We start from the raw sequence: 13,072 nt of genomic DNA on the forward strand, positions 1-13,072 counted from the left end.
GTGGGAGGGAGGGAAGGGGGAGTTGGGGTGTAGGGGTGGGAGGGAGGGAAGGGGGAATGGAGGGGAGTAGGGGTGGGGGAGGGGAATGGGGGGAGTGGGGGAGGGGAATGGGGGGAGTGGGGGAGGGGAGGGGAGTGGGGAAGGGGAGGGTGCTAGACCAATGTAGGTGAGGCTTTGGGTCCACGGCTCACTTGGCTCCAGTGCTGGTGATACGGGGCCTAGGTGAGTGCACCCTCTCTCCTTCCCTTTCCCCCCTTGCTCGTCCACAGCCCCGGGAGACATTCCATGCCCGGCAACGGCCTTGTCAGTTGGAGATGGTTGCCGGGCCCGCAGAATCGTCATTTGGGGGAGGTTTTCCCCAGGAGACGCTCGCAGGAGAGGTTTGGATGAGTGTATTTCTAAAACTCTCTGTTTGTTTGTTATTCTGAGGGGCTGAGGGATGTTATCCAGTCTGAGGGTATGTTATCTGATGACTGTGATGGAACTGTATTTTTGTGCCCCCGTCACATGAGAGCGCGATTATTTTAGGAGCACCTTACTCACCTTTGTGCTGGGGACCCTTTCATCCAATTTTCATTCAAATCGGTCTTATATTTTTGAAGTCAGAGAGATTTTAAAGTTTAAAAATTACCTTAAAAAAAAGATTTCTTGCCATGGTTCATTGTGTGACGTCACAATGGGACCCCAGCCGAGTGACGGCCAATGAGGGAGGGGGATGACTTTAACAATGCACTCCCCCACCTCGCGCCTGACCGTGATGCAGCGCGGCGCCAGAGTCAGCGGCAGAGGTTCCAACAAGATGGCCGTCACCGCCGATCAGCGCTGCACGCAGGGGGCACAGGTAAGTGACTTTCACCGCCAACGGATCCATTGATCGTTAGGGTTGCTACGCCCGGCACGGCCTCGTGGGGCCCACCCGCCCGCCACTGGCTCCCACCCACGACAGAGTTTATTAAACTTTAATAAATTACTTGTAAAACTTTAATAAATCCCTTTTCCACTTGCCCTGCCCGTCAGCCGTGTTTGACGTCACAATGGGCAGTTAGGGCCCGTTGATCTGATGCTTACGTAGGTTGGCCGCCGGATCCGTGCATGCGCAGTTGGGGCCCATTGACCCTAATACAGATGCTCCCCGACTTACAATGCTTCGACTTACGATATTTCAACTTTGCGATGGTGCAAACGGCAGCGCCCCGGGGGAGGGGGGGAGGGGAGGGTGCAATGCAATGCTAGACCAATGCACAAAAAATGCCATTTATTTTAAAGAAAAAATGCGATGTTCATTGAGATTTATTTTATTTCATTTTAAAAAACGCCATTTATTTTAAAGAAAAAACCCGATTTTCATTGAGATTTATTTTATTTTAAAAAACAAAACGCCATTTATTTTAAAGAAAAAACGTTATTTTCCCATGTGGGTTCGATTGATTGGCTCCGACCTCCCGCTCAACGCCCAATTGGTCCTGGTCACACGTGGGAAGAGGGCAGTCGCCCTGATTGGTCGTCGCCTCTTCCCGCTCAAAGCGCGCTGGTTGTCCGCCGGGTCTTCTTCCCGCTCAAAGCAACGGCTGTCGAAGTCGAGCTGCTGGTCCTGCTGAACGAGGGGACAGTCTCGAGGATCTCCAAGAGAGAATTTTCACGATAAAAAGCCAAAACATTAAAGATAAGATTTTTTTTTTTTTTTTTAAATGATCTCCATTTTCATTGAGATTTCTTTTATTTAAATAAAACGCGATTTTCATTGATTAATTTAATTTTTTTTTAAAACCCATTTATTTTAAAGAAAAAATGCGATTTTCATTTAGATTTATTTTATGTTTTTAAAAACGCCATTTATTTCAAAGAAAAAACACCATTTTCATTGAGATTTGTTTTATTATCATAATAGTACTTTATTAGCCAAGTATGTTTTGCAACATACGAGGAATTTGATTTGCCATACAGTCATACCAATAAAGAGCAACAAGCCACCCAAATATATATTATTAAATGAACATCCACCACAGTGACTCCCCCAATTTCCTCAGTGATGGAAGGCGAAAAACATTCAACCTTCTTCCCTTCTTTGTTCTCCCACGATTGGGGCACTCGAACCTTCCGTTGTCAGGGTGATCTTGGCTCCCCTAGCTGCCGGTCGGGCCCTCCGCATCGGGGCGATCAATCTCCCGCATCGGGGGGAATCTCAGCTCCCCTATGCCGGGCGATCGGACCCCGGGTCGGGGCTAGTCGAACCTTCTGTGACGGAGCTTCCCGACATCAGTCGCTACCAGAGACTGCGAGCTCCTCGATGTTGAAATCTGCAGGCCATGTTTGGAGCATCGATCCCAGGCAAGGGATCTCAGGCTCCAATGGTAAGTCCACGGCCCCGCAGTGGGGCTCAAAGTCAGTCTCGAGCAAGGCCTCCAGCTCCATGATGTTAGGCCGCAGAGCGACCGGAGATACGATCCGGAAAACAATTGCATCTCCGACATGGTAAGAGACTGAAAAAAGTTTCCCCCAACCCCCTCCCCCACCCCCACATAAAACAATCCAGAGAACATTACCACATACTTTAAAAAACATACCAAAAATAACAAAAAAGACGAAAAGACAGGCAGACTGTTGGCAAGGTTGCCATCGCTCACTATTATTCCCACTGCAAATCTTTGTGAGTTTCATTGTGTTGATTCATACTACAATCAGAAGAGAATTGCACTGCATTCACATTTCATCTTTACTGGGACTTGGGTTATTGCTAACAATCACAGAGTGGCCCTGAAATTCCAAAGAATTTGTCTTTGTCATGTTGTAATTTCTGGGGATACGGAAATTGTGTTTTTTTAATTGCATTTTATAAAGTGTCTGAGAATTCTGGAAAGGTAACTAAAAAGTCAGATAATTAATAGAGAAGTAGAAATATCTGTGTGATTTGCCAAATCCTTTTAAGAAAAATATACAGAGGTTTCCTTAGATCATTCATCAACATTGATGTAGATGGATCAGGCTAATCCCTGCTGAAGTAAACAGCTTCCAGATATCCAAAGATAAAAATATAGGAAGAAAGAGAACTTAGATTTAGCTAAAATCTAGAGCTGGGTTCTCAAGCTCATGGGTACATTCTAACTCTACCCACATCTGTGAAGGTTTATTGAAATGATTGAATCCTCAAGGATTCTTAATATAATTTCAAAAAGTGATAGTCAGTGCTAATATGATTAATAATATGCATTGCAAGTAAATAGTGTCATAGAGTCATACTACGTGGGAAACAGGCCCTTCAGCCCAACGTGGCCATACTTGCCAAGATGCCCAAACTGCCTGCGTTTGGCTCATATCTCTCTAAATCTTTCCTATCGATGTACCTGTCCAGATCTAGTGTTTTGCTTTTAAATTATCCCGGCAAAGATGCACTCCAGCGATTGAACAATGCGTATCACATTATTTCAAGCTCAGTTTGGCTTGGCTTCCGAGATTAACCATGCTTGGTCAATCCTGCCTGTGTGGGGTTGGTAAAATTAAATGTGAAAACCTTATGTCATTCCCAGAGTTGTTCAGAGTTCAGGGGACATGACTAAGAAAATGCTAACAACGGAACAACTTTACCAATAAAGAAGAATAAGAAAGTCCTAGTAACTTGATCTCCCATAACATAAATTCTCATTTACACCAGAGGGATGTACAAGAGAAAAGGATATTAAAAAAAGTGAAAAAAATAAATGGAACTGGGTTGCTGAGATTTATCACTGTATTTGGGTTTGCAGATGAAATATTCTTGGCATTCATTTAAAATGTCTACTGCTATGGACAAGATCATTCCAGATTGATTATTTTAAATATTAAAGCTATAGCACAAGGTGAACTAGGAATCTGAGGCCTAAAATTGGTACCCTTCAGCAGACGAGAGAAGGTATCATATTGTGAAACAATTTAGCCATAGTATTGTAGATAGCAAAGTTCATTACAAAAATTCCAGCAGGAACTTGATCAGTTTGGCAAATGGACTGCAGAATAGTTAATGGAGTTCAATGCAGATAAATGTGAGGTGTTGTATTTTGGAAAGACAAACCAGGACAGGACCCGCACAGTAAATGAGTAAATGTAAAAAGTAAAAGCCCCTGGGGAAGTGTTGTAGAGCACATCACTAAATTAATAAAACTATAGACTTAAATAACCGACCCATCAAGATTGCACTTTGAGAAACAATCCAGTTATTCATGACACCACACACACCCACTCCTTCTCCAATATCCTGTTCTTTTACAGATGAAGTAACACCATTCATCTGAATGGCAAGCGAGGGAGGTAAGTTTCAAAGAATTTACAGAACACCTGATATAAAACAGAAAATATTGCAAACATTCAGGAGTTCCAGCAACATTTGATGAAGAGAGAAAATCGTGAATCTATCAGGTAGTTAACCCATCGGCAGAACTGAAATAACATTTCAAGAGAACAATGTGACTGTCTTTACAGACCAAGAGACAAAATTACAGAAATGCTGATGGCGTCAGCTGAGAGGGAGGGTGAAAGCTTGTTAAATTAAGCTGAGATGAAATCAAAGGAGACAAACAAAAAGGAAGAGCAAAAGAAAACTATTATAATTTAAAATACGAATTAAGAATATATAACATAGAACAGAACAGCACAAGACCAGGCCCTTCGGTCCACAATGTCATAGAAACATAGAAACATAGAAAATAGGTGCAGGAGTAGGCCATTCGGCCCTTCGAGCCTGCACCGCCATTCAATATGATCATGGCTGATCATTCAACTCAGTATCCCGTACCTGCCTTCTCTCCATACCCCCTGATCCTTTTAGCCACAAGGGCCACATCTAACTCCCTCTTAAATATAGCCAATGAACTGGCCTCAACTATCTTCTGTGGCAGAGAATTCCACAGATTCACCACTCTGTGTGAAAAATCAACAACAAAAAAAAGATCGTGCTAGTGTATGGCTACTTTATGAATGAATACTTTATTGTCAAATGTGACAAGCCCCAGAGAAATTATTTGCTTGCAAAGCCAAGGTATCCACATAAAGGGTGGGACGGAGTTCCTGAGTTCCCCTGAGCCAGGCCCCCCTTTGTTCTCTGGAGTTGTTGCAACGATCACGAATGAACCATGAGTAGAGTCTGAATGCTCACCCAAGTCATATTGCACTGGATCAGGTTGGCTGTGCTGAATATGATGCCTAGACCATCTTTTATCTGCCAACACATAATTCATATCCCTCCAACCCCTGCATATCTATATGCCTATCCAAAAGTCTCTTAAAGGCCACTATCTGCCTTAACCACCACCCCCAGAAGTGCATTCCAAGCACTCATCACCCTCTCTGCAAAAAGATTGCCCCAAACTTCCCCTTTAAACTTCTTCCCTCTAAGCCGAAAGCTATGGCCTCTAATATTTGATTTTTCCACCCTGGAAAATGGTTCTCACTGACTACCCTTGGAATGCTTCTCATAATTGTATATAATTCTATCAGATTTCCCCCAAATTGCCAGTGTTCCAGAGAAAAGAATCCAAGTCTGTCCAACCTCACCCTGTAGCTAATACCCCCTAATCCACGCATCATTCTGGTAAACCTCTGGTATTTTTTCCACAGTCTCCACATCCTAAATCTCCACACAATAATCCAAGTGCAGACTAACCAAAGCCCTATAAAGCTGTATCATGACTTCCGGACTTCTATATTCAATACCCTGTCCTCTGAAAGCAAGCATAGCATATGCCTTTTTTCTCCACTCTATCTACTTGTGCTGCCACTTTCAGGGAGTTATGGACTTGGACCCCAAGATCCCTTTTACATCAATGTTGTTAAGGGTCATGCCATTAATTGTATATGTCCCCCTTACATTTAACCTCATGGTCGCTTGGATTAAATTCCATCTGCCATTTCTCCATTTCTGTAACTGATCTATATCCTGCTGTATACTTTTTCAGCCTTCCTCACAATCTTGGTGTCTTACGACTTACTAACCAACCCGACAGTATTTATGTCCAAGTCATTTATATACATATCACAAACAGCAGATGTCCCAGCAGAGATCCCTGCGTAACTCGAATGGTCACAGACATCCAGCCTGAATATTGCCTTCCACAACAACAATCTGTCTTCTATTACAGGTACTATCGCAACATTTAAGAAACATTTCGACATATGGATAGGATAGGATATATATGGATAGGATAGGGTTTTTTGAGGGAATTGGGCCCGGGGCAGGCAGGTGGGATGGCGCAGATGAGGCATATTGGTCAGTACGGGCAAGTTGGGCCAAGGGGCCTGTTTCCACAAGGATCTTATAGAAACTTACAAAATTCTTAAAGGGTTGGACAGGCTACATGCAGGAAGATTGATCCCGATGTTGGGGAAGTTCAGAACAAGGGGTCACCGTTTAAGGATAAGGGGGATGTCTTTTAGGACCGAGATGAGAACGTTTTTTTCACACAGAGAGTGGTGAATCTGTGGAATTCTCTGCCACAGAAGGTAGTTGAGGCCAGTTCATTGGCTATATTTAAGAGGGAGTTAGATGTGGCCCTTGTGGCTAAAGGGATCAGGGGGTATGGAGAGAAGGCAGGTACGGGATACTGAGTTGGATGATCAGCCATGATCATATTGAATTGCGGTGCAGGCTCGAAGGGCCGAATGGCCTACTCCTGCACCTATTTTCTATGTTTCTATGTCTATGACTCTATGAATCTATCAGTAAGCCAGTTCTGAATCCCAAACTGAATATGCTAGGTGTTTGATGTTTTCTAATGTCAAATGTCAGACATATAAAGGTCAAGCAGTTTGACAGCTGGTTCAGCCGTCTGCATGGCTTCACTTACACTCTGCGTCATTGCTCTCCATTGCACTAACACTACCCAAATTCTCCTTCTCCTACCCTATCTATGCCTCTCATAAATGTTCTATTTTGGATATACGTATATGAAATTATGAGGCATAGACAGTCAGAATCGTATTCCCAGGATGTATACATCAAATATTAAAGAGCATAGCTTTAAAATGAGAGGGCCATAGTTTAAAGGAGATGTGCAGGTGCTTTTTACACAAATGGTGGCGGGTGCCTAGAACACACTGCTGGGGTTGATAGTTAAAGCCAATACGTGAGTGGCATTTAAAAGTCTTCTGGACAGGCACATGGATGTGCAGAGAATGGAGGAATATGGTTTACGTGCAGGTAAGTAAGTGATGGTGGCATCATGTTTGGCACAGACATTGTGGGCTGAAGAGCCTGTTCTTGTGCTGTACTGTTTTATGTAAATGCCTACCTGCACCATCAGGCACCTCGTGCTCCACATGAGGTGAAGACTAGCATTCTAAGAGCAATGTGGACACAAGGCATCTTGATCTTAAGGGACTGTCTAGGAGGTAAGGTGGTTCAGGGACCATGTCATCATTGAAAGATCCTGTCAGGTCAGAGTAGGTCTCGTGCTCGGCCAGCCGCTTGCACTCTGAACAATGTCATGCCTTATTTTTGTATAATTACACACTTTGATAACTTTTATTAAATTCTATTTGTGAAAAGTTTTATTCATATTAAACATAACAAACAAATAATACTATGTGTTCTAGTCTGGGAACATTAATAGTGAGTAGAATTTGTGGTGCTGTGGATGGCTATAGTGATGGAAATACCTGTTAAACAGATGTCTTATAGAATGTAATCTCGTTATCTTCTTTGAAATATTTATTATGTTTCTGCAATCTTCTGAGAACCAGATCTTGGGCGTTCAAGTCTGGCAATGCAAATTCACGTAGATCAAAAGATAAACTTTTGCTCTAAATTGGAGGATAAAAGACAGACATTCGGCAGATTTGGTAGGGCCTGCATGCAATTGCTTCCGACAAGGCAAAAGCAACTGGCAGCTCAAGGACAGTGAGGCATCATTCTTGGACAAGCTCAATGCGCTCTATGCTCGCTTCAAAAGGGAGAACACTGATGTGCGTTCTCAGGCTGCCATACTGGGTGCAGAGGAGGTTGACCAGAATACTGCAGTGTTTAAAGGATTTCAGCTTCAGGGAGAGGTTGGATAGACTTGGATTGTTTTCTCTGGAACACCGGAGGTTGAGAGTAGACTTGACAGAGTTTATAAAATTATGAGAGGCATAAAAAATTAAAATTATGTTAGACAGTCACAACCTTTATCCCAGGGTGGAAATGTCCATCATTAGTGGATATAGCTATAAGTTGAGAGGGGCAAAGTTTAATAAACATGTGCAGGGCAAGTTTTTGTACACAGGGTGGTGGTGACCTGAAACGTATTGCTCGGTGTGGTGGGTGGAGGCAGATATGATAGTGGTGTGTAAGAGGTTTTTAGATAGGCACATGGAAGTACAGGGAATGGAGGGATATGGATCATGTGCAGGCTGATGAGATCAGTTCAGCTAGGCATCAAGTTTGGAACAAATATTGTGGGCCAAAGGGCCCGATCCTGTGCTGTACTGTTCACGTGCAGGCAGAAGGGATTAGGTCAATTTTGCATCATGTTTGACACAGATATTTTTGATTAAAGGGCCTGTTTATGCCTTGTCTTGTTCAATGTTAATAGGAAAATGATGTATAGCATCTATGCAAGCCCAATTATGCCTTTGGGAAAACCTCAGCAGGACATTTTAAAGTTCTTTACTGCAACTGAAAACACAGGTCTGCATTAAGAAAAATAAAGATGGTGTTGTATGTGGATTTAAAGCAGTCACACAAATTATTCAACCCAGAGATCGAGCAGTATGACCATGGATTTCTCTGTGGCTCCCGGTTCACCAGATACATACAGAAACAAAATAGCTTGCCAGCAATCAAATATGTTGTTTGTTGGAAAATTAGCAAATCCAAAGTAATTACACAACCTTTGAACTTCAGACTTCACAACATTACAGGTACGCTTTGGATGGCACAAAGTGAATGTCATGAGACTATTGATTATCTTGAAATATAAACTGAAAGGATTTCAAATTCCCCAGAGAAAGCTTACACTGGATATGTTCCAGGAGTTAGTAAAGCAGATTTGGTAACCGATTATAAACATTAAACAGGAATCCATTAGAACTTTAAAAAAAAGTTTTGGATACCCTGCTCATTCCTAATTGTGACAATTGAACCCAGATATTTCCCCAGACATTATTTTTATTTCTGATTCTGAAGCAAATTGTTCAAGGCTATACCAAACAATGTCCCGCTAAAGGCACTTCAAAAATAATCACCCAGTTAGTCTCAGATTGTATTTTTTTAAAGTAGATCTGTTAGGGCCATCAAGCAAAGAGTCGTCACGCTCCAATATCTTTGCCAAGCTACCTTGTTGAGGCCTTTGGATTTTCTGTTTTCTCTATGCATTCAGTGTAGCTGTAAGGTTATATTCCACACTATTTATTTTTATCTTTTGCACTACCCAATGTACTCACCATTCCTTCTCTCCCGAGATGCTGCCTGACCTGCTGAGTTACTCCAGCATTTTGTGAATAAATCGATTTGTACCAGCATCTGCAGTTATTTTCTTATATGTACTCAGGTATGGTACAATTTGCCTGGGTAACACGCAAAACAACGTTTTTATTGTATCTCAGAATACGTGACAGTAATAAACCAGTACAAAAACAATTTACTTGTTGAGAATACCTCAGATTAAAGGTGACACAGAACCATCAAAAATGTTTGGACTTGTAGATCATTATCAGAGTTTTGTTCAGGCATGCTATTGCAAATTCCCAGTTTTCCTCTTGGGTGGATGCAATGAATCAAGCTGTTGTAGTTGTTGAATTTATTTAATTCATGTATTTTAGTGGTTAACCAAGTGCAAAAAGTTTTGAATCTATTATGAAGGACATGCCTTGGGAAATGAGATGTGTAGAACTTCTACACTTTTAATTAAAGGCTGGGCGGCCACATACAGGAGCGTTGTTTGTGTACTGCAGCCCTATGACTGAGGTTGAAATGACCTTGGTGCTGGAGTCGATGCAATGGAGGTTGAACAGTTTCCCACTGGTCCTGCAGATTAACATTACTCCAGCAGGAAGCTTGTTGAAGATGAGGCAGGAATTTTTGAGGTCTGAAGAAGGGTCTCAACCTGAAAAATTACCTATTCCTTTTCTCCAGAGATGCTGTCTGACCCGCTGCGTTACTCTAGCTTTTTGTGTCTATCTTCGAGAGAAATTATGATATACTTTGCTATATGACATTATTTTTTACTAGTACATTTGTATTGAGCCTATTGCATGCATCCGATGTAGGTAGAAAGAGCAGCCAACTTCAAGAAGAATTTTCTGTATTCTTTCTGAATTTTTAAAGGCGTTTTTGAGGTTGAAGAATGTCATGTATGGTGGTTAATGCTGCTCTCTGTTTTTCTATTAGGTAACCAGACTGCTGAGATAGGAGGAGAAACTAACTTCAGATGGGAGTTGAAAATGAGTAAACGTGAAGAAGAGACCCCACCCAAAATGTCACCCATCCTTTTTCTCCAGATGCTGTCTGACCCACTGAGATAATCCAGCACTTTTTGTCTATCTTCAGTGGACAAGAAATTTGACTGAAGTGTCAACAGGCTACTAATTTGCTTTTGGAAAGTATAAAAAATCTCTTGCTATAAATCTGAATTAGAAACAACTAACGCGACAGACAGTAGAACAGACAGCAATTGTGGAGAGAGAAACAACATTAATATTTCAAATCAATTACCTCTTATCAGAACATTACTTCTTCAAGATAGTCATTCCTGGATGTGAAGTGGTAGTGGATCTTCTCACTGCCAACCCCAACAGTGCCATCAAACCTACCAACAAAAGTAGAGTTCACAAAATGCTGGAGTAACTCAGCAGGTCAGGCAGCATCTCAGGAGAGAAGGAATGGGCGACGTTTCGGGTCGAGACCCTTCTTCAGACTCGAAGAAACACGACCCGAAACGTCGCCCATTCCTTCTCTCCTGAGATGCTGCCTGACCTGCTGAGTTACTCCAGCATTTTGTGAATAAATACCTTCGATTTGTACCAGCATCTGCAGTGATTTTCTTATACAACAAGTGTAGAGTTGGTGAGGTCGTGAGAACTGACTTCTGTCTTGCGGAGGCCAAATATCACCTCCCTCTAGAAAACACCCCTAGTCCTACTGACCATCAGGCATTGTCTTCCAGACAGCCATAGGCCTTTTCCTTGAGAGATCCCTCTACAGTCTCCATTCTTAGAGTCACAAAGTCATACAGCGTGGAAACAGGCCCTTCACCCCAATTTGCCCACGCCATCCAACATGCCCCATCTACACTAGTTCCACCTGCCTGCTTTTGGCCCATATCATTCTAACCTATCCATGTAACTGTCTAAAAGTTTTTTAAACATTCTGATAGTACCTGCCTCAGCTACCTCCTCCGGCAGCTCGTTTCATATACCTACCGCCCTTTGTGTAAACAAATTGCCCTTCAGATTCCTTTTAAATCTTTCTCCACTCACCTTAAACCTATGTCCTCTGGTTCTTGATTCCCTAACTCTGGGGAAAAGACTGTGCATTTACCCCATCTATTCCTCTCATGATCTTATATACCTCCAAAAGATCACCCCTCATCCTCCTGCACTTCGAGGAATAATGTCCTAGCCTGCTCAACCTCTCCCCATAGCTCAGGCCCTTGAGTCCTGGCAACATCCTTGTAAATCTTCTCTGCACCCTTTCAACCTTAACATCATCATAGTCATCCAAACCTGCATAACCACTTCTACCTCCTCCCAAGATTCATAAGCAGAACTGTCCCAGTATCCCACATAGTGGATGGCTTGATAGTAATCGTGTATAGTCTTTCTGCTGACTGGATAGCACACAACGTAAAAACCTTGGTACACTTGACGGTGAGACCGCACCTGGAGTACTGTGGGCAGTTTTGGTCTCCAAATTTGAGGAAGGACATTCTTTCCATTGAGGGAGTGCAGCATAGGTTCACTAGGTTAATTCCCAGAATGGCGGGACTGTCGTACGTTGAAAGACTGGAGCGACTAGGCTTGTATTAACTGGAATTTAGAAGGATAAGAGGGGATCTTATTGAAACATATAGGATTATTAAGGGATTGGACACACTAGAGGCAGGAAACATGTTCCCAATGTTGGGGGAGTCCAGAACCAGGGACCACGGTTTCAGAATAAGGGGTAGGCCATTGAGAACAAAGATGAGGAAAAACCTTTTCACTCAGAGAGTTGTAAATCTGTGGAATTCTCTGCCTCAGAAGGCAGTGGAGGCCAATTCTCTAGATGCTTTCAAGAGAGAGCTAGATAGAGCTCTTAGTGATAGTGGAGTCAGGGGGTACGAGGAGAGGGCAGGAACAGGGTACTGATTGTGAATGATCTGTCATGATCACATTGAATGGCGGTGCTGGCTCGAAGGGCCAAATGGCCTACTCCTGCACCTATTGTCTATTGTATAAACTAAACTAAACTCTTACATATCTGACTCTTGAGAGTCATACAGCTCAAAAGCAGGGCCTTGGATCCAACTTGTTCATGCTAGCTGAGATATCCCATCTAAGCTATTCCTATTTACCTGCATTTAGCCCATGTCCTTCTGAACATTTCCTATCCATGTACCTGCCCAAATGTCTTTTAAATGGTGTTATTGTGCCTGCCTCAATGTCTCCTCTGGCAGGTTGTTCCTTATACCCACCACCCTCTGTGTGAAAAAGTTGTCCCTCACATTCCTATTTTGAATCTTCCTCACCTTACAAATTGCTCTCTAGTTCTTGATTCCCCTACCCTGGGAAAGAGATGGATGCAAGGTTTCTAAGTTTTTCTCTTTTCTAGTGGATGCTAGATAGAGTTCTTAAGGATAGCGGAGTCAGGGGGTATGGGGAGAAGGCAGGAATGGGGTACTGATTGAGAATGATCAGCCATGGCGATGCTGGCTCGAAGGGCCGAATGGCCTACTGCTGCACCTATTGTCTATTGATTTGCCGAATATTTCTAACATTCTCATTTACTTATCATTTCCAGTAAATTATGTATTTTAGAACATAGAAAAGTACAGCACAGGAACAGGCCATTCAGCCTATGATGTCTGCACATCAATACTTTTAAGGGTCTTGCCCTCAACTGTATATCTTTCTCTTACATTCAGCCTCC

Source organism: Rhinoraja longicauda, chromosome 11 (assembly GCF_053455715.1).
Source record: "Rhinoraja longicauda isolate Sanriku21f chromosome 11, sRhiLon1.1, whole genome shotgun sequence".
NCBI classification, from domain to species: Eukaryota; Metazoa; Chordata; class Chondrichthyes; order Rajiformes; family Arhynchobatidae; genus Rhinoraja; species Rhinoraja longicauda.